The 20,497-nt window shown below is 41.5% G+C and overlaps 1 protein-coding gene across 1 annotated transcript in view; it reads right to left on the minus strand.

Annotated features, from left to right (window-relative positions):
- The window catches only part of PPARG (peroxisome proliferator activated receptor gamma), a 171,704-nt gene extending 159,915 nt beyond the window's left edge, over positions 1 to 11,789 (minus strand). Inside the window, exon 1 of the mRNA XM_036737819.1 lies at positions 11,616 to 11,789. The gene's annotated coding sequence lies outside the window, so the exon portion shown is untranslated. The remainder of the gene's footprint in view (positions 1 to 11,615) is intronic.
- Between the last annotated feature and the right edge of the window lie 8,708 nt (positions 11,790 to 20,497).

Below are 20,497 nucleotides of genomic sequence, written 5' to 3' on the forward strand. Positions count from 1 at the left end.
TTCTAAATTAATGCAATGCTTTTCTAGTATATAAATTAGCATTTTGTGAGTTATTACTCAATTCCTCAGTGCCTGACACTGCACTCCCACCCCAAGTTAATTGATAACAATCAAGGTTCTAAATCTGAAAAGCTGCAAACCAGACCTTGAACTCCTCCATGGTCACCAAAATACAAGCACTCTGGGAGGCTCTGCCTTAGCAACCAGACTAATGGTACCTTGCTCTCTGCAGCCTACCTCCCCATGTTATCTGCATTGCAATGCCACTAGTTCTTCCAGATGCTGAAAAATCACATCAGATGAATGACTGCAGAAAGTTCTGTGTGAATAGGCAGGAAACAAAATTAATGGCAGCTCAGTTTGGATACAGATAGATGGGAGGTTGGGCTAAATGGAAAACAATACAAAGAATATTTTTAAAAGGATGGGTTCTGAACTCATCAGTTACAACCCAGAAGTGGGATCCAGAATCACCATTTACTCATCTTTCTAGGATTGCTCTGGCCCAAAGAAGAACCAGAATCTGGAAGGATATTAAGCAATGAATACTAAAATTCCAAAGTATGACTGTTGTATGAAACCATAATGTTTCCAATTAGTTCCTAATGCCTTAGGAAAACATGGTATAAAATGATGCTGTAACACACCTGGCTATGTTCTTAATCTTTGAAAGCAGATTGACATGTTTATTTTGATACCTACCTCATTATGGACGTACATATCATTCATGCTTTCCACCTTTCTCATACATGTACAGGTCAATATTCACACCAGCTGTCTCACCTACCCCCATGTTTGAAATACACTTTTTAGAATCTCTCTAGCTTCCTTCAAAGCTCAGCCCAAGGCAGTCCTATCCTGATCATCATTCAAATTACTAGTACCTTCAGTCACCCCTGAAATGATGTTTTATATTATATATTTACTTACATGAATTTGGAGATCCTCCCTCCTTCACCTCCCACCCTCAATTTAAGTTCCTTGTGGGCAGGGATTGTTTTAATGAGTCAACAAGTATCACAAGTGCTTACTATGTTCCAGGCACAGTGGTAAGCACTAGGGATACAAAGAAAGGCCCAAAACTCACATTCTAACAGGGCAAACCAAAGGGAAAATAACTGGGTACATACACAATATATACAGTGTAGACAGAATGTAATCTCAGAGAGGAGGACACTGAGGGGAGGGGTTGAGAAAGACTTCCTTTGTAACCCCAACAGCACTATGGAACACAGCGGACGTTTAATAAATGTTGAATGAATGTATAACATAATGTACATATTTGCATGTAGATTTTAAAAAGAGGTAATTATCAACTGGAAGCACAATTACCTATCAGTTCAGCAACATGGGACTTTGAGATTCTTTGTCTTAGATTTATAGGCTTTAGTCTGACTAAAGTGTAAAAACAGAATGACTCGCAGGTAATATGCTTACTCATGAAGGAAGATGGTGACCTTTTCCTGTCTGTAACATACAACCTGTTAGTCTATTCACAAAAAAATATGAGATTGCTTTTGAGGGGACTGCCTTGTTTCTACTTCACAGACATATGTGGATTTATTCTAATCATTTGATGAAATCCCTGAGGAAAAAATAAATGAAGCAAATGCTGGAATTATTTGGTGGAACAACTTTATAATTACAGTTTTTCCTGATAACAGAACCCAATGGAAGAAAGGAAGAGAAAGAAATGAAATGAAAAACAAAAAAGGAAGGAAAAAGGAAAGGAATATTACTAGTATTTCCATGTCTTTAGTTAGAAAGGAAGGAAGAAATGAAAAATTTTCTTTTAAAAAAAACTTCCTTAAAAATTAAAAAAGCAAGAAAGGGAAAGAGAGGGGCAGCTAGGCAGCAAAGTAGATAGAGCATGCATGGGCTCTGGAGTCGGGAAGACGGGGGTTCAAATGTGACCTCAGACACTTACTAGCTGTGTGTTCCTGGGCAAGTCACTTAACCCCAATTGCCTCGAAAAAAGAAAGGGAAAGAGAGAAAGAACATAGTACCAATGGCTATACCTCGTCAATCCCCCTTTTTTCCATCATAAAAACTTGGACAGGGATGATGGTTTAATTTTTGTCCATAAGAAGGCCATTTTTAAAGACTGGGCAAGCTAAAGCTGAAGACAGCTGTGTTTTCTTCAAGGTCATGGAAAAAGTAAAAGGCAGCAGTGAAGAGGAAGTTCTACCCTACACATTGGCCACCAGACCACAAATCCCAAACTGAATATTCCTTAGGCAAACTAACACTAGGAAACAGTAAACTGCATATGTTCAGATGTTAGGAGAAAAATATTCTGGGAGATGAAATTTCTAACATCTATTATTGAAGAGAGAGAAAATGTGTACAGAGAAAAGGAATATCTTTCACCCTTCAATGTTTTTCAATCAATCAATCAACATTTATCGAGCACCTACTAGGTACCAGGGACAGTGCTAGGCTCTGCAGAGACAAAAAGAAGCAAAAGACAATCCTTGCCCTCAAGGAGCTTACCATCCAATGCATTTTTTTCCAATTAGTCTTTTAAGCTTAGCCCTAGGGAAGGATGTTAAGTAAAATAATCTTCCCCTTTTCTCCCCCTCACAACCACGATTTTGTCTCTAAATCCAGAAGAGTCTTTGGAGAAATTGAAGACAAATGGTATTAATGTCTAAAGATCAGGGTTTGAATCCTGGCTTGTACTTTCTGTGACCTTGGGGAAGCCACATAACATTTAGGACCTTCAGCTTTCTCATTTGTAAATTTCCTGGTCTAAATTAGATGATCCCTGAGGTCTTCAGAAATTAATCCCAGGACACAAAAATGACAGCCTAAGGTGTTGACTGAAATTTAAGGTGTAAAGTGTTTATTTGCCTTCCAACAGGGGAACTCTAGAAGATGGAAAACCTTCAAAAGAAAAGCCATAGTGGAAAGACAGGTCCATATTTTCAAGAGGCAGATGAGAAAATTTCGTTCTATTCCCATCTGATAAGTGCCTAGGATCTGAAAGCCATTCAGTTTGGTGCTGAGAATACAAAAGTGAAATGATACAGTCCCTTCCTTTAGATAGTTTATAATCTAATAATCAATCATTCAATAGGCATTTATGAAGGACCTAGTATGTGTACAGTGTAACAGTGGATAAGAAGGCAGGCCGAGAGTCAGAAAGATCTGAGTTCAACAAAGACAGAAGTCGAATTCTGTCTGTCCTCAAGGGGCTATGTTCTCTCAGATATAATGAAAATCAACCACAAGCTCTGGAGGTACTTAGTTCTCCTCAGCTGGATCCAAATAGATTCTTAGAAACCCCAATTTATACTCTGCTTCCCGGAAGGACAGTCTGACAAAGTGGCTAGAAAGCTAAACTTTGGGAGTCAGGAAGACTCAGTCGGATTTCTTCCTCTGACACTAGCTATGTGACCCGGGGCAAGTCCCTTCACCTTCCTGAGCCTCACCTTCCACATCTGCAAAGTGGAGTTACAATACAATCTACTTTACCAGGCTACTATTGTGAGGCGCAAATCAGAGAATATATTTCAAACACACTGCAAACCTTAAAATGTGAGCTATAATAGTGTGGTGCCTGCCCAGCCACAATACAGCCTAGAGATTGTGGGGGCTGGGGCAAAGTTCTGGGTGTTTCCCTATTTCTCCACCTCCTTGGCATCTCCCACTCCGGTAAAATACTGTGAAGAACTTCCCTCGGCAAGTATATGTCAGTCTGAGCTCTGTCTACTAAGACTAAGAACTGGCTTCAGTGAGTCTCATTTACATCAAACAGTTCTCCCAGAAAGCCTGCTATATTACTTCAAAAGTTGTGACCCAAACTGCTGTGAACCACACATCAAAAACTGGAAAGAACTGGATTATTTTGCTGAGCCCTAAACCAAATCAAACCCTGACATTCATTATTTTACTGAACTACAAACCAAACCAAAAAAAAAAAATTAAATGCGTGGTGAATCAGTTCATACTAGAAATACCCCAATCTATTTCCTAAAATGATTGAGCTGAAACATTTTTGTACACTGCTTACATTTGCCAAACTGACTATAAATCAAATCACTATCATATGATTCGGGTTCCTGCTTCCAAAGTTACGTTTCTATTTGTATTGATTCTGGTAGCATTAGCCGATGAGGTCATTTCTTCCTGTCACAAGAAGGGTACTGTGAAGTTTAGGAAAGGACCTTCCCTCTGAGAATTTTCTGGCTTATCTGTGAAATGACCCATTGGATACAGAAGCCCTGGGTTCAGTTAAGTTGATGGCTTATCAAGTGCCTATGTGCCAGGCACTGTGTTAGGTGCTAGGGGTGCGAAGTGAGAAAGCCAAAAGAAACAGTTACTGTTCCCAAGGGATTTATTTATCAGAGAAAACAATCTGTGCACAGATAAACACACAAAATATAGATGAAGTAAATATGAAGTAGTTGGGGGGGGGCAGGAGACAGAGGGGAACAAATAACTGTGGAAATCACATAGAGAAATTAATGCTGAGTCTTGAAGGAAGCCAGGGATTCCAAGAGACAGCATGAAGGTAGAAGAGCATTCCAAGAATGGGGAGTTGAGTCGGTAAAGGCATCCATCCCAGTGGGGATTGGAACCTCTCATAGGGGAAATTAGAGTATGCGCCAATTTCTCAGTAATGCAGTGCCTGAGGGAGGGTGAAGTAAATAGAGCCTGGACTGCACTGGAACTGTTGGAGCCTGGTGAGATAGGGAGCCATGGTGGCTTCTGAGCAGAGGAGGCATATGATTAGATCTAGACTCTAGGAGCCTCTATTTGGGAAGCTATGTGGAAGTTGGGTTGGAGGTGGAGAGAGCCAAGAAACAGGGAGACCGATGGAGAGGTTCTGGCAATAGCCTAAAACCCTAGATCTGTCCCCTTCTCTCTGCTGTGTAAATGGAGAGAAGCCACATGGAAGAGAAGTTATGGAAGAAGGACCTATGTGATATGGAGGATGAGGAAGAAAGAAGAGTACAGAATAACTGAGGTTTCATATTAGGGTGACTAGAAGGATGGTCATCCCTTTGATCAATTAAGCGGTACAATGGATAGGGTACTGGGAGTGCCATCAGGAAGTCGTTGTTCAGTTTTTTCAGTTGTATCAGACTCTTTATAATCCCATTTGGGGTTTTCTTGGCAGAGATATGGGACTGATTTGCCATTTCCTTCTCCAGCTCATTTTACAGATGAGGAAACTGAGGCAAAGAGAGTTCAGTGACTTGCCCAGAGTCCCTCAGCTGTTAAGTGTTTAAGGCCAAATTTGAACTCAGGAGGCTGAGTCTTCCTGGTTCCAAGCCCAGTGCTCCATCCACTGCACCATCTAGCTGCCCCTAGTCAAGAAGAACTGAGTTCAAATCCTGCTTCAGAAACTTATTAGCTGTGTGACCCTGGGGAAGTAACTTCACTGTTTGCCTCAGTTTCTTCAACCATAAAATGGGGATAATTGTAACACCTACATCCCAGGGTTGTTGTGAAGATTAAATGAAATGACAATTTTTTATTTAGCATAGGACTTGACACAGAATTGCATAGTTGGTGTTTAATAAATCCATGTCTATATGCACCTTCCCACCCCCAACATACACAGTCCCTCCCCTCCCTTTGCTTCTCTTCTACCTCTGCTCACATTTTTCCCTTGGTTCCTCAGTATTTCTGAGTACAGTGGTTGTACAACCACGACATTTTAGTCTTGGCCTCAGAGGCTCAATTTGGACCTCCTTTATTCATTCCATGACAGGAATTCCCCTCCCCTCCCTTCCCCCAAATGGTATTTCTACCTGGAAATTAGTGAAGGGTTAGGGAGATGCATAATCTCTGAGGTCACTAAGGAACTATTTAGTAAACTGCTTCATCTCACACTCCCCTTTTCTTGGTACATGCAATTCTTAAAATTCATTTAATATTAAAATGACTTTGTATGATTCATAAAGAAATGTTCCAGGTTTGTTGATTAAAAGCAGTCTGTTCTAGGGGCCTCTGCTATAAAAACAGACCACTGTGACAAAGGCACAATCTTTTGGAGTCTTCATGGGAATGGATGAAAATCACTACTAAAAAAAATCTATGATTAAAAATGCTTTGTGTTAAAATAAAATAGAAAGTTTTCATTTTAATATATTTAAATTTCAAAATGTCATAATGCAATGGGGATTATAGACACAGATTAGGTAATATTTGAGATACTATTCCCAGACAACCTTTTCAGTAATGTTCTATAAACTGGTCACAACAGGCCAACCTATTTCTAGCTAGTTTTCTTGTTAATGATCTCAATACTTAGCATTTGCATTCATTCTAAGTGGTAGGGAATGAGCTGACTAGAAGATGAGCATCGAGCAAGCATCCTTCCATAATATTGAATGTAATGAATTTCTGGGCCAAGGTCACATCACTCAAGAAATGTTTGCTGAGGGGGTGTTAAAGTCACACCCAAGACCTGTCCTAGAGGAAGCCTCTTAATCACCTACACTCAACAGGGACTATTAAAATGGTCATTTGACTTTGAACAACACTTTCTTTAGCAGATGTAGAATGTTTTCTTCCTCAGAATTAATTTATTCTAAATTAAGAAATCATTTGGGCATTTAGAAAGCAGGAAAGATCATTTTTCTTTTCCAGTCTATAAGTGAACAGGAAGAGGAAGGTGAAGATTGAGTTAGCTGCAAAACACAGTATTTTAAGTTTCACAGATTGCTGAGCTACTGAAATAGTCTATTTTAATACACCAGTTACATCTTAATATATATATCTTACATTCGTAACTTGAATGGTTATTATTAAAGAATCCATATATTTGCTTTGTTAAAGTAATTGTTAAAAAAAAACAACCAAGAATATTTATTTCTTATTTGTGTTTAAGTAAAAGCAATTAAAGCATCTTTTGTTATAGGAAAAAAAGTTACGATTCCTTCTAATACAGGGTGTCCCAGAAGTCTTAGTGCTGTGTTAAACTAAAGCTATTACCGCTTGAAATGGCACTGAGACTTTTGGGACACCCTGTAAATCATGGCATAACTGAGAATAGTTTGCTTTTAAGTGATAATACATATACTTACTTTGATTAGTTATGTTAAATAAATAGATAAATCATCTTTTGATGTACCTGGAAAATTAATGTAAAAAAAAATCACTGTTTTAAAATGAATAATAAGTACCTTCCCCAAAAGTAACCTAAATCTGCCTCTGTAAATTGTGAAAATGTTCAGAAAAAAAATGCTCTGAAGGACTTCAAAATCAGAAAGCCTTTATAAATCCTTGCTCCGATATTCCTCGATTCACATCACCAATCTCCCTACCTGTGAACAAAAGTTCTATAATATACTGAGGTTAGCCATAGTTGCCAAGACTTATGTTACTTACCATTACTGCTACGACGTTTTTTGTAGTCAAAAAAGTTTGGTTTCTATCTTAACGGCTTTTGCAAATGAACAAGGCCATTCCCGTTTACTCATAGGATTTAAGTGGACCAATAAAAAGCAATCCAAAATTAAAAGGGATGGTAATTAGTCCAAATCTGTGCTTAAGTTAAGGTCATTTTCCACTGCCCTTATACTTTGTTAATGTAACTGAATAGACTTTTAATAATGTCAAATTTATAATAAAAATTTAACTTTTTGTAGGATATGAAAGAGGGCCTCACTTAGTAGTGGTTCAAATCAACTCTTTCTCTCGACACTAACACTCACCCAATGAAATAAGATGAGACCTAAGGATTCAGTCTATTCAGTTTACTAGTTTGTCAAAGCCCAAATTGTACTCCCAAATTCAGGTGAACTAAAAAGAGGGAATCTTTCTTTCCTCATCTCTAACTGTGTATAAACACAGCTGAAGGAAATAATGGATAAAGAGATGTATGAAAATACATTAAGGATGCAGATTTCAAGCAACGAGTACAGGCCTTAATATGTAAAACACTTGAGAACATTATAATTTTTTATTTCATGAAAGATTTCTCTGTTACTAATGCTGTGTATTATTTATAACTTAAAAGTAACAGAACTATAATAATACACAATTATAGGGAAATATCTCTAAATACTTAACAAATTAGCTGGCTGAAAAGAGAGTTTGCAAACAGACTTCTCAGGAGGCTGGGGAACAAGGTAGGTGTTCACAGTTCACATAGTTTATTGGCAAAGGGAGCCAGCATGATGATGTATTTCTGATTCATACCCCTAAATCAAATCTTTTTTTGTCCCAGTATAAATTTAAAATGTCTTGGGGACTTTGAAAGTTAACACTGTAATTTTTCTATGAGTAATTTATCATTCTTTTAAAATAAATAATACTGAAATATATAAGGCAGCAGAGACCTAATTTCTAAAGAACAGGAAACTAGCTCTTTTCAAAGAAAATGCTACATTTATCATTTAAAACTGAAATTCCAAAAATTGTTTTCCAAGTAGATGAGTTGTGAAGATCTAATAAAAGAGGTGACACTGGTCCATGTTTCAGTTTTAATAAAGTTACGGATTCGTTAGGGGTTCTTTGGGCTTTTAAAGAATCCAAACCCGCTCTCCCCATCCCAAAATGGTCAGGCTGGAATCTGACTTAAGCAATTTTAGAGAAAATGCTTTTTTTTTTCTTTTCTTTTTAAAGGGGGTCATTTTGTCTCTGAAACTATAGAATATAATTTCTACTTTGAGCAGCTTCCTGTTTTATTGATGCCAATGTTAGTTTCAATAATGCTGGTTTTACTGTGTTTGTGGTTAAAAACTAGAAAACAAAGGACTGAAGAGGAATATTTGATAAAAATCTGGTATCAGAGCAACAGAAGTAGGGTTTTTCCTATCATGTAGCAAAGAAAAAAAAGCTCTACTAGTCCCCAGCTGAGTCTTAAAATTTAATATACCCATCTAGTTTTAAAGTTATCATCAGCATGCTGAATATCATATGTCATATGATTTGAATTAAGGCGGAAGAAAATCATTTGTGTAAACTATATGTTATGACAAAAGAAAAAACGTGTAGTAATGTTTTTGCATTTTCCTTTTTGAGTGGCATGTTCTCGATTGAATTTAACGAACACTTATTAAGCACCTACTGTTGACTAAGCTTTGGGAAAAGAAAGATGACAGGGTATTTTGCCCTCCAAGAATTTATAATATTGGGAAAGGGTGCTGAGCGACCATACAATAACCTTGGTTTGAGTGAGAAAATGACAGAATTCCTGACTCTTGGGTTGCATGGGACATCAGAAGCCATCTAACCCTGCCTGTATCTGGATAACAGTCCCCTCTGCAACGTATAGGACAAGTACAGACACTTTGCCTGAAGACCTCCAGGGGAGGGGGACATAGCTCATTCTACTCAAACTGTCAGGAAATTTTGTTCTTACAGCAAGTCTCAAACTCTCTCAAAACTCTCCAAAACTTTTCTTAATTACCCTTTCAGCTCTAAACCTATGATTTAGTAATTACAAATATTTAATTTCTCATGTAAAATTGTCTATTACTGCATCATACTTAAAGCCGAGGCTATTCACAAAAATGGAAAACTCAGACATTTTATTGTATTAATAAGAAAAATCCCAAAATCTATCTAGTATTATTTACTTGAAAATGTATAGTCGATGTATAACCAAAAAAAAGCCTTTTTTTTGATATGATGACCAATGATGTTTGTCCATCACTTTATTAAAATATTTATTTTCATAAGTAATTTTCTCCCCTGAAATTTCTATCGCACACGCATGTCCAATTCCTAAAGAGAACAAGAAAGGGGAGTTAGCTCTACGTTGCCACAGAGCTATGTTTTCAGATCAGAGAATGATCAGTTTACTATGCACAAGAGGAGGGCTACAGGGCACCTGAGGTCCACTGTGGTTAGGCACCAGTTTGTACAGGGTCCCTTTTATGAATAAGTAATTCACTGATCTCTCCATAGAAAGAAATTTTCTTTTCACAACTTGTAAAAAAACAAAACAAAACAAAAACCACACACCTAGGAAGTGAAACGTAGCATGGTGCATAAAATAATATATTTTAATTAAAATATGCCCAAAATCATTACCCCATCCAAGTGTTTTCAATAATTAATTTAAGCAAATTACAAAAGAAATACACCTATTCATTTTGGCCCTAAAGCTCATTAGGCAAAGTTACTTTAAAAACCCTTAATTTTTCAGGTCAGAGTAATAAATATTACAAGTCCAAATAGTATTACAGTTCAGTATACCAGAATATTACTATTGACCTTCACTCTGATTTTATGGGCTAGTGGTCTCAGAAGTACCATTCCAGAGCTTTAGTCGACTCAGCTTTCAGTAACTATTGCAAACGCCAAATGCTCCGCACACTTTCTCACCAAGGCATTTCAAGAAAATGTCGCTGGTACGAGCTGACTCACCCAAGTAGTAGAAGTTAGTAACGTTGAAGGTGCCGACGGAGCCCTCCTACCCCTTCTGATCAAAGTGGAGCAGCTGCTCCTCCTCTTTACCTGACCCCATATAAAAGCTGTGGCTCGGTGACTCCCAGTTTCCGGCTCTCTATCCCTGGCCCCTCCCCAAAAGCCAAGACACAAAGTACCACATTTCTCTTCTTCACTCACACCCACCTTCCACCCCCAGCACCAAGGGACCTGTCATCTCTGTTTACCTGACCGACCTCGTTTCCCCTACAACAGTCCAGAGGAGCAGAGCCTGCTGCTGTCCCGCGCCCTGCCCACATGGCATCGAGGGACTCAGTTTGGCAGCACTGGGCACACTTGGGAGCTTCTAGTACCAGCGCGCTCATCCTGCTGCTCGGAAGCAGGCTGGCATCCCTGGGCCCTTCCTGCCCCGTGCATACTCTCAGTACTTCGGGAGGGCTGGGGGGGTTGTCATCACCTGTTCTCTCCCTGCACTACAACTACAAGGCAGACCTGATGGACGGAAGAACAGTCAGACAGAGAGACAGATGCTCTGTTGCCATGCTTAGGTCGGCAAGGCCGGGGGGAGCCACTTGCATGGCGTCCGTCCTTCACACAGGGCACATAAGTCTCCCAGAAAACTTTTTCCCCTCTAGTCTCAGGGGACACCGACCCCCTCCCCCAACCGTCCTTATTTCGGGGCACTCAGACTCAGCTCCCACTGACCCCAAGTTACTTAAGTTCTGTGACCCCTTTCCAAGGACACTTAGCCCCGTGTCCTCCTTAGCCCTGGAGCCAAGTCTCGGTGTCCTCTGTCTTGCGTGACATACGACCCCAGGGCCCCTTATCCCGGGACAGGGGACACGCACCCTCCGCGGCGTCCTCTTGGCCCAGAGTCCGCCTCAAGCCGGGACACATGAGTCCCTGTTAGTGACGCGGGCACACACAGCCCCGCGTGCCCTTAAACTCGGGCCACTGGGCACGCCTGTGAGTCTTTATCCCAGGACATCTAGGTCCGTGACCCTCGTAGTCCGGAACACCGCAGGACACTCAGCCGCGCTTAGGGTTCCCGGCCGCGGGACACCCAGCCGCGGGAGGTCTCCTGGCCCCAGGACACCCAGCGGGGTGAGTACCCCTGCCCCCGGGACACTCAGCAACGTGAGTGCTCCTGACTGCAGGACACTCGGGATCTTGGCCCCAGGCACCCAGCCCCAGGCTGTTTCGGACAGCCCTCTTCCTAGTCCCCAGCGGCCCGCGGCCCTGCCCAGCGGGGGCGCTCTGACCTGCGGCCGGTGGCGTCCCAAGCTCCCGGTGTCCGCCCCAGCTGAGCCGAGCCTGACCGGGCAGCTCCGTGGCTGTGACGGCGGCAGCGGCTCCGGAGTGGCAGCGCGCTCTTCCTGCCCGATCGCCAAGTGGGGCCCGGGCCCGGGCCGGGGGCGGAGGCTGGGGGCAGGGTCCTGGACTGGGAGGGGGCAAGGAGGGAGCAGAGGGGAGGGGAGGGGGCGGAGGAGGAGGAAGAGGAGAAGGAGGAGGAGGGGGAGGAGGAAGGGGGCGGGAGCGGGGGCGGCGCGCAGGGACCTGCGCTCCCCGCGCGCTCGCTGGCTCTCTCGCTTGCTCCAGAAGGGAGCCGCTTCCGACACAGCACTAGCCCGCGGCCAGCCCCGGCAGCGCTCGGGTCTGCTCGGCCCTCCGGCGGTCCCCGCCTCCGCGCTGGGACCAGGGCAGTAGGGAGTCAGGCTGCGGGCAGCTCAGCCTCCCAGGAGTAACCCTACCCCCACCCCCCACTGGGACGTAACTTTGGGGTCGGGGTGGCAGAAGCAGGGCCGGAGCTCGGCTTACCTCTGGAACCCTGGAGGTCAGCCCGGAGAGCCTCCGAGGGTCCTGGGAGTGGAGAGCAGGGCAGGGCGGAGTTGGAGAGGCCGAGGTAGGGACTTTGCATCTGGAAGGGAAAACCGGGTCAGATGCGCCCTGGCTACTTAAGTCTTAAACTGAGAGATTTCTGTTACCCTGAGCGAGAATGGAAGGCTGGAAGCTCCTTGGGCACCGATGGACCAGAAGCTGTTTGAGGACGGATCCAGGCGAGAGCCGTGGTTCCCAAACTTTTTGCTTCCAGCACAGTAATTTTTTTTTTATTGAGGCACCGCTTTGTTGGGGGACACTTAAGAATGCGCACGAGCAATTTTGCAAATGCAAAGTATTGCTGGGGTTTGTTGCATACAATTTAAGGAAGTCTAGAACTTTCGAATGCAGTTGTAAATTCCAAAAGATTCCCTGCTCTCTTAGCGAAATCCCTTCAGGGCATACTGTTTAACTCCTTCAGCACAGGTTTAGATTGGAAGTTCCTTAAGGACAGCAAAGCAGTCTTAGGCCGGAAACTCCCGGGGGGACAAATTTAAATCTGAGACAGACTTAGAATTCGACCCGCCATTCCTCAAGGACCCGCGGAATGAAAACTGTTTGACTACAGACTTAGACCGAAAGCTCCTCACTGACAGATGAAAAGTGCCTCATTGAGGGCAGACCTAGGCTGGAAACTGGGCGAACCAGGGCACACTAAGACTGCAAGCTCTTTGTCAGCGGCCTTAGTCGGCAAAGATCTTCTAGGCCAGAAAGGGCCCTGCTGCATCTGCCCTGGAAAAAGCACCTGGAATGCTAGGAAGTGGGTCGGAAGCCCAGCCACACTTCACTTATAAGACCTTGATGAGTCATTTCCGCATATTCCCTCAGTTTCCCTCAGCCCTACAGTTTCCTAATTGTAAAGTGAGTTGGACTGGGCCCTAACGTTTCTTTCCAACTCTAAAGTCTTCCACAATGGATTTCGAGGTGGGTTAGCCCCTTAGTGAAATAAGGCATTTCCACTAAATCCTGTTTCATCTGAGCTATATAGATGATGTTATGTAAAAATGTCCTCTCTATATATCACATATTTTGAAAGGCAGTGTGGACAGGTGAAAAGAACACCAGATTTGCAGTCAAATCCTGGGCTCAGTCCTGGATCTGGCATGTATCAGACATATGACCCCATCTGGTGGTCTCCCCAGTATCAGTGTCACCTCATTGTTCTGGGGCCTCTCTCCACCCCCTTCAATACTCCCTCTCTCCAGCAGCTAGAAGTGTATTTAAAGCTACTGAGACCAGGAAAAGTTTGTGATACTCATCTCAGGCACAAAATCTCCTAGTTTATGACTCTGTGGAGACATTTTTTTTCTTTATTTCAAAAAGCACATTGCAAGTATATTAAGAATAACCAGTTCTCCAGTTCTACCACAAAGGACCTAGTTGAAAAGCCCTCTGATGACCAAAAGGTCTGAAACTCCTTTTCGTCTATGGTAATTGAAGAGCCCACCTTGCTCCTAACCAGAAGGGCACCTTATTTCAGTTTTTGGGCCATCTCTTTTCCTCCCTGAATCAAAATCTCAAATGGAAAAAGTGCCACTAGCCATCCAACCCAAGAAGAATCAGATTATCAGATTCTAGTTACAATGTCCATAACTGAAACCATTCAGGAGCATAAAGCAGACAGACTCTAACATCTTCCAGCTCAAAAATATTCTTCTGGTATGTGTGGACTACTTACTACCTTCCTCTTATAACAATGAGGCCAAATGGTGTTGGTTCATTGGATCGTGGGTCGAGAGCTAGAAGGGACCTTAGAAGTCATCTCGTCCAGTGGCCTCCTTTTACACATATGCACACTGAAGTCCAGTTAAGTGACTAGTCCAAGGTTATCCAACTAGTGAGTGGCAGAGCTCTGCTCCTGATGATCTGTTGGGTTTTATGGTTGTTCAATTTCCCCTTCTTTCCCACACTGCTATTCCCATTGGTTCTTTGAGTTGGATACAGGTTGTCCCAATAGTCTTGAACTAAGCCAAGACTGCACTAAGACTTTTGGAACATCTCGTATTTTAGGCTGCAGTTCTTTTGAATCCAAATCAAACACAACACACACACATTTCAAATATATGTCTTTCAAATTATTTATATGTGTGCGTGTATGTTTATATGTGCATGTATGCACACACACGCGTGCGTGCGAGCGACACACACACACACACACATACACAGTGACTTGCCCAGGCTCACACAGCTAATAAGTGTCTGAAGCTAGATTTCAACTCAGGAAGATGAGTCTCCCTGATTGCAAGGCCAGTACTCTATCCACTGTGCTATCTAGCTGCATACATATGTATGTATGTATGTATGTATGTATGTATGTATACCTATAGAGTTCATATATGTATATAGTTATGCGTATATAATTCATATATATGCCTTCCTTCTCACTAAGGGAATTTCATCCCTTCTGTTTATAATTGTGCAATAAAAATACATGCCATGTGGAGAGGAAATGGAGGTCTAGTAATGTGGCTTGACTGTAATTGAATTGATTTCCATAGTATTCTGAACATACTCAAATTGGCTCCCCTGGGGAAAGACTCCAGACATTTTAATATACCAATGATTTTTTTAAAATGCTGTGTTTAAAAAAATTCGGTAGAATCTTTCTTCAAATAAGGTGACTCTCTCAAGGGTTTGGAAAAAGAGTACATTAACAATTTAACACTTATCTTAGTATTTCATTACTTTGCCCTAGAAGGACTAAGAAAATGAATGGGTTTTTTTTTTGGAGGGGGGAAAGCAGGGTAATTGGGGTTAAGTGACTTGCCCAAGGTCACACAGCTGGTAAGTGTGGCAAGTATCTGAGGTCACATTTGAACTCAGGTCCTCCTGACTCCAGGGCAGGTGCTCTACTCACTGAGCCACCTAGCTGCCCCCAAAATGAATGGTCTAATCAGGCCTTTAACTTATAGTAACTATATGGTCTTTTATAGCTGTGCTTATACTTGTTCCTTCTCTTTGTATTTTTATAGTTTTATTGATGCAGCTTACTTTTACACCACATTCATTTCCCAATATTTCCCCCTACTCCTACCCCCATTTGAATCTTCTTTTATAACAAGGAAAGACAGTTAAGGAAAAGCAAGCAATATATATAGTGACTATACCTGTCAGCTCATGCAACTTGCTAGACATGTTGTCTCCTACCTCTCTACTGATAGGAGGAAGGCTTATTTCAGCATCTCTTCTAAAGGACCTTCTTTTTAGCTAAAATATCAATTATCAATCTATAGGCATTATAAATTCAAAGCTACTTTTTGTAGATAGCAAGGATCATCCCATGAACAAGTATGGGGGTGGGTCTTTGCCCTGACCCTTTCCGCTGGGGTCATGTGTACTCTTGTTCCTTACTAAAAGATGCATGACCAGCAGCTTTTAGTGGGGCCCTTGGTTCCTGTGACAGAGGATCTGTGTGAAACAGTGATGGAACCAGGAAGAACCACTCACTTAGGCTATAAGGAGCAAGGATAGATTGTTTCTGGTTCCTTTCAAGGCAGTCTGTTGGTCCCTTCTTCCCAGAAGCCATCAGAAGTCCATTCAGAATCAAAACCAAGACCATCAGAACCTTGGAAACTCTACCCAGTCACCACATTTCCATGGCAATGAGTCTGTGGGAATGGCAAAACCAGGTCACATATAGTAGCACAGAACATGAAACAGTAGATGCCCATCAAATGGAGAATGGTGAAACAAACTGTTGTACATGAATGTGGTACAATATTACAGCACCACTAAAAAAGGGATTAGTAGACATACATGAATTGATACAAAGTGAAGTAAGCAGAACCAGGAAAACAAAAGACATGACTACAACAATGTAAAGTGAAAGAACAGCACAAATAGAAACCGGACGCTAATTATAAAGACCAAGCTTGACCCTAAAGAAGAGATGTAGAACATTGCCTATAATAATGGATAAGATTGATGTAATGATTAGTTTTACTCAACTGGTTTTTTCTTTTTTTTCTTTATTATAAATCCCTCAGATCTCTCCAGACATTTACAGGCAAACTAAACCACACTTCTAGCCTCTACTTTATACTTACTCTTCAACCTCTTGCAGTTTGGCTTCTGATCCCACTGTTGTATACAAATGGCTGTCTCAAAGGCTACTAAGGCTGTATTCAGTGGCCTTTTCTCTGTCCTCATCTTGACCTCTCTGCAGCTTCTGACAATTCATAATCCTCTTTTTGGATCCCTTGGCCTCCCTTGGCTTTTATGATTATGCTTTCTCTTGCTTCTCCTATTGTCTGACTGCTCCTTCCCAGCCTCCTTTGCTGGATCATCATCCAACTCCCATCCTCTAAGTATGAATATCCCCCAAGGTTCTTTCCTGGACCTTACTGTCTTCTACATTCTTTGCTTTAGTGATCTCATCAGATCCCACTGATTCAATGACCATTCATTTATAGATGACTCCCCAAACTAATCTAACATGACCTCTCTTCTGAATTTTTAACTCACCAACTGTCTGCTGTACATCTCCACCTGGCTTGGCTGCTAATGTATCTTCATTTGGCTCAGCCCTAACAGGTTGCTTAGGCACTGGGCATGGTGGCTCTTTGTCTGGGTCAGACAGGACACTTTCCTATTGGACTGTTGCTGGTCTGTGCCAAAAAGGCTGCTATGCCTCTGGGAAGCTGCTGCTGGATCGAACCAGGCAGGCCACTCTATTGCAGGGCAGTTTGCTGCCAGGTGATCTGTTAGCTGATAGGTGCTTTTCAGGATGTGACAGCTGTGCTAGGTGGGTTGATCCACTGGACTTCCTGGATTCAACTTCAATGGACAATTATAGTCCATTATAGTCCATTGCCACCTTCAGATTTTGGTTCAGCTGGGTGGTACTGTGCTCTCTAGCTAAAATGTTACAGTGCTCTTCTAGGTTGAAATGTTAGTTATTGTGTTCTTTCAGCTAGGTCAATGACCCTCAGCTGAGGATCGGAAGATGCCCCTCCTTTTTGACTCCCTCGGAGCAGAGGTATGTTAACTCCAGGGAGGAGAAAGAGCCCTTCTCATTTAACAGTCTTTACTGATTCAAGGCTAATTTCCTTAGTAAGGTACTCCCCTTAGTTTATGATTGTTGAGTCATGTCCAACTCGTCATGACCCCATGCTGTCCGTGGGATTTTCTTGGCAAAGATCCTGGAGTGGGTGTGTCATTTCCTTCTCCAGTGGATTAGAGCAAACAGAGGTCAAGTGACTTTCGTATCTGAGGCTGGATTTGAACTCAGGTATTCCTGACTCCAGGCACAGGCTCTATCTACTGAGCCATCTAGCTGCATCTTGACTCATGGTGGTCAGTTGCAATTCAGTTGCATTTCTTAGACTCCTTTGGGGGTTTTATGAAGATGAGAAACTAGGGACAAATGTATAAATGCAATCCATGTCCTAAAGCTGAGTTCATGTGTCATTGAACTATTCAAGTCTCAAACTCTTTATAAGGTGTAGAATGTACTGGGGGTTTTTTTGTTGTTCTGTTTTTTTACTCCTTACAACCTTCTTCTTTTACTGAAGTCTTACATATGTCTAATGGTTACCAATAAATAGTAGGACATTTCCAGAACATTTCAATGTGGTGATTTTCATTACACACAAATTGTCATAGTAGAACAAAAATGTAAAAATAGTTCAAAAAGACTCTGACAAAATAGAGTAAAATCAAGATTTTGTTTGACTAATAGAGTAAATTGAATTCTCCATTTTGTCCCTGTCCCTTGGATTCTTCTTATTCCACAAGTTGGACTCAATGGTTTCATTCCCAAGGGCTGGTGACCTCAGCTTTAAGGTACCCTGGGGTTCATAAAACTAAAACTATACTTTATCTGACATTATCAGTGTGCTTACCTTAAATACTCAAGCTAGGAGACACAATTAGGGTAGGAGCTACAAAACATTTCCCTGAAAACCCTTTAGCACCCTCTCTCACAATTACATACAATGTTAGTGGGAACACTAGGCATGTACAAGGGGAGATATTCGGTGGAGGTAATTCACAACTCAACTCCTTCCCTCATACCTTTTTACTGCATTTTACTCTACTGTGCTTCCCATATATGGCATTTTTTAAAAAATAAATTGAAGGTTTGTGGCAAACCTACATTGAGTAAATCTATCGACACCATTTTTCCAACAGCAAGGGCTCACATCATATCATTGTGTCACATTTTGGTGATTCTCACAATGTTTCACACTTTTCATTATTATTATGTCTTTCGGGGTGATCTGTGAGCAGTGATTTCTGATGTTGCTATTATAATTGTTTTGGGGTGCCACAAACCAGGCCCACATAAGACAATGAACTTGATCAATAAATGTGTGTTCTGACTGCTCGCCAGCTAGCCTTCTCCTGCCTGTCTCCCTCTCCTCAGACCTCCCTATTCCCTGAAACACAATAATATTGAAATTAGGCCAATTAACCTTAGAATGGCCTTAAAGCTTTCAAGTGAAAGGAAGCGGCAATTGATGTGGCAAACTTCATTATTGTCTTATTTTAAGAAATTGCCATAAGCACCCTAACTTTCAGCAACCATCATCTTGATCAGTCCCATTAACACTGAATTAAGACCCTACACCAGCAAAAAAAATTATGACTTTGCTGAAAAGTCAGATGATGGTTAGCATTTTTTAGCAATAAAATATTTTAAAATTAAGATATATATTATACATAATTATAATTATTATATAAATAGAATTGTTATATATTAAATATATTATATATAATACATACATATTTAGACACAAAATTATTGCACATTTAATAGGCTATAGTATAAACATAACTTTTATATACTCTAGTAAACTGAAATACTTGTGATTCACTTTATTGTGATACTCACTTTATTACGATAGTATGGAACTGAACCCATAATATCTCCAAACTATGCCTGCATTAAAAACTATAACACTTCAATTGTTCACTCGTTGGTGAACTTTCCTCAGATGTGAAGCCTTCTCACCCTGGTACAACTTACTATCCCAGTGGCCTGCTTACTGTGGTATACCCTTCTGTCACTGGTCATTTCCTCTTGGAGCCTCCATTTTATGGAGAGGCCTCTGTCTTCCAAACCATACTCCTACAATGCTATTTTTCAGTTGCTTCCTTCCTCCCTCTCTCTCTCATTTCCTTCCTTCCTTCCTTCCTTCCTTCCTTCCTTCCTTCCTTCCTTCCTTCCTTCCTTCCTTCCTTTCTTCCTTCCTTCTTCCTTCCTTCCTTCCTTCCTTCCTTCCTTCCTTCCTTCCTTCCTTCCTTCCTCCCTTCCTTCCTTTTCTCCCTTCCTTCCTCTGTCCCTGGGTGTGCCAATGCTACTGGTTCCCCTAGTCTCAACTTCTTGTTTGGACAAGTCACTCAAATGAGGTCCTTGTACCTGTTTCCCTCTATAATACCCACAGCCAGGGCTGACTCACTTCTCTCTGAGTGACCTCACAGAAGTCACTCTCCTTAAAGCTATGTTCTGTCTAGGAACTCTGGCTTGGTAGGGAATGTCTAACTTTTACATAGGCTAACACTTGGAAATTTCAACAGTTTTGGTCATACCTCTGTTAAAAGTGTGACAAACCACAAATTCTTCTCTGTATTTCATTTAATATCTTAACACCTTGGAGTCTCTGTTACCTGCCCTTTATCTTCTGTGATTTTATCAACTGGGCTGGGGGCAGAATGAAGGAAATCAGTTGATCACAGATGTCCTCCACCCCACTCCACATTTCCTTGATGTTTTGGAAGTAATCTATAAATTGACATAAAAAATAAAATGGCATAATTTAATATTTCTTTAACATTATTTCTTTGACATTGAAGGAGATGGTGTCTTTCATAGTTTTTTCTTGCTTACTCATTTTTATTATATATTTCGCAATTTTTGAAATGTGTATCTAATATTAAAGCCAGTGATAAAAAATTTCTTTCTTCTAGTAACACACTGGATGCCCTTCTCCTTTGCTTTCCCACAAAGGGAAAATACTCTAGGTTGCTGGAGAGGAAAGCATTTCTCCCTTTCAGTGATGACTTGCCAGGGGTCTATACAGTTCTCTGGACTTATGGTATCTGCCTGGGTGAGCTATGAATCATACAAGTTTGATAGACAGTCTACTATTTTGCCCTATATCTACATAGTCGATATGACTCACAGTACAAGTAAAATGCAAGGTTTGGGTTTTTTCTTTCATATCATGACTTTGTTATTTGCTGCTCCTGGATTCTAGCTCTTTCTTGGTTCCATAACTGAGGAACTCCTTACTGCTCTTCTCTTCTCTCCATCAGCTTCAAT

The sequence above is a fragment of the Trichosurus vulpecula genome, chromosome 9 (genome assembly GCF_011100635.1).
Source record: "Trichosurus vulpecula isolate mTriVul1 chromosome 9, mTriVul1.pri, whole genome shotgun sequence".
NCBI classification, from domain to species: domain Eukaryota; kingdom Metazoa; phylum Chordata; class Mammalia; order Diprotodontia; family Phalangeridae; genus Trichosurus; species Trichosurus vulpecula.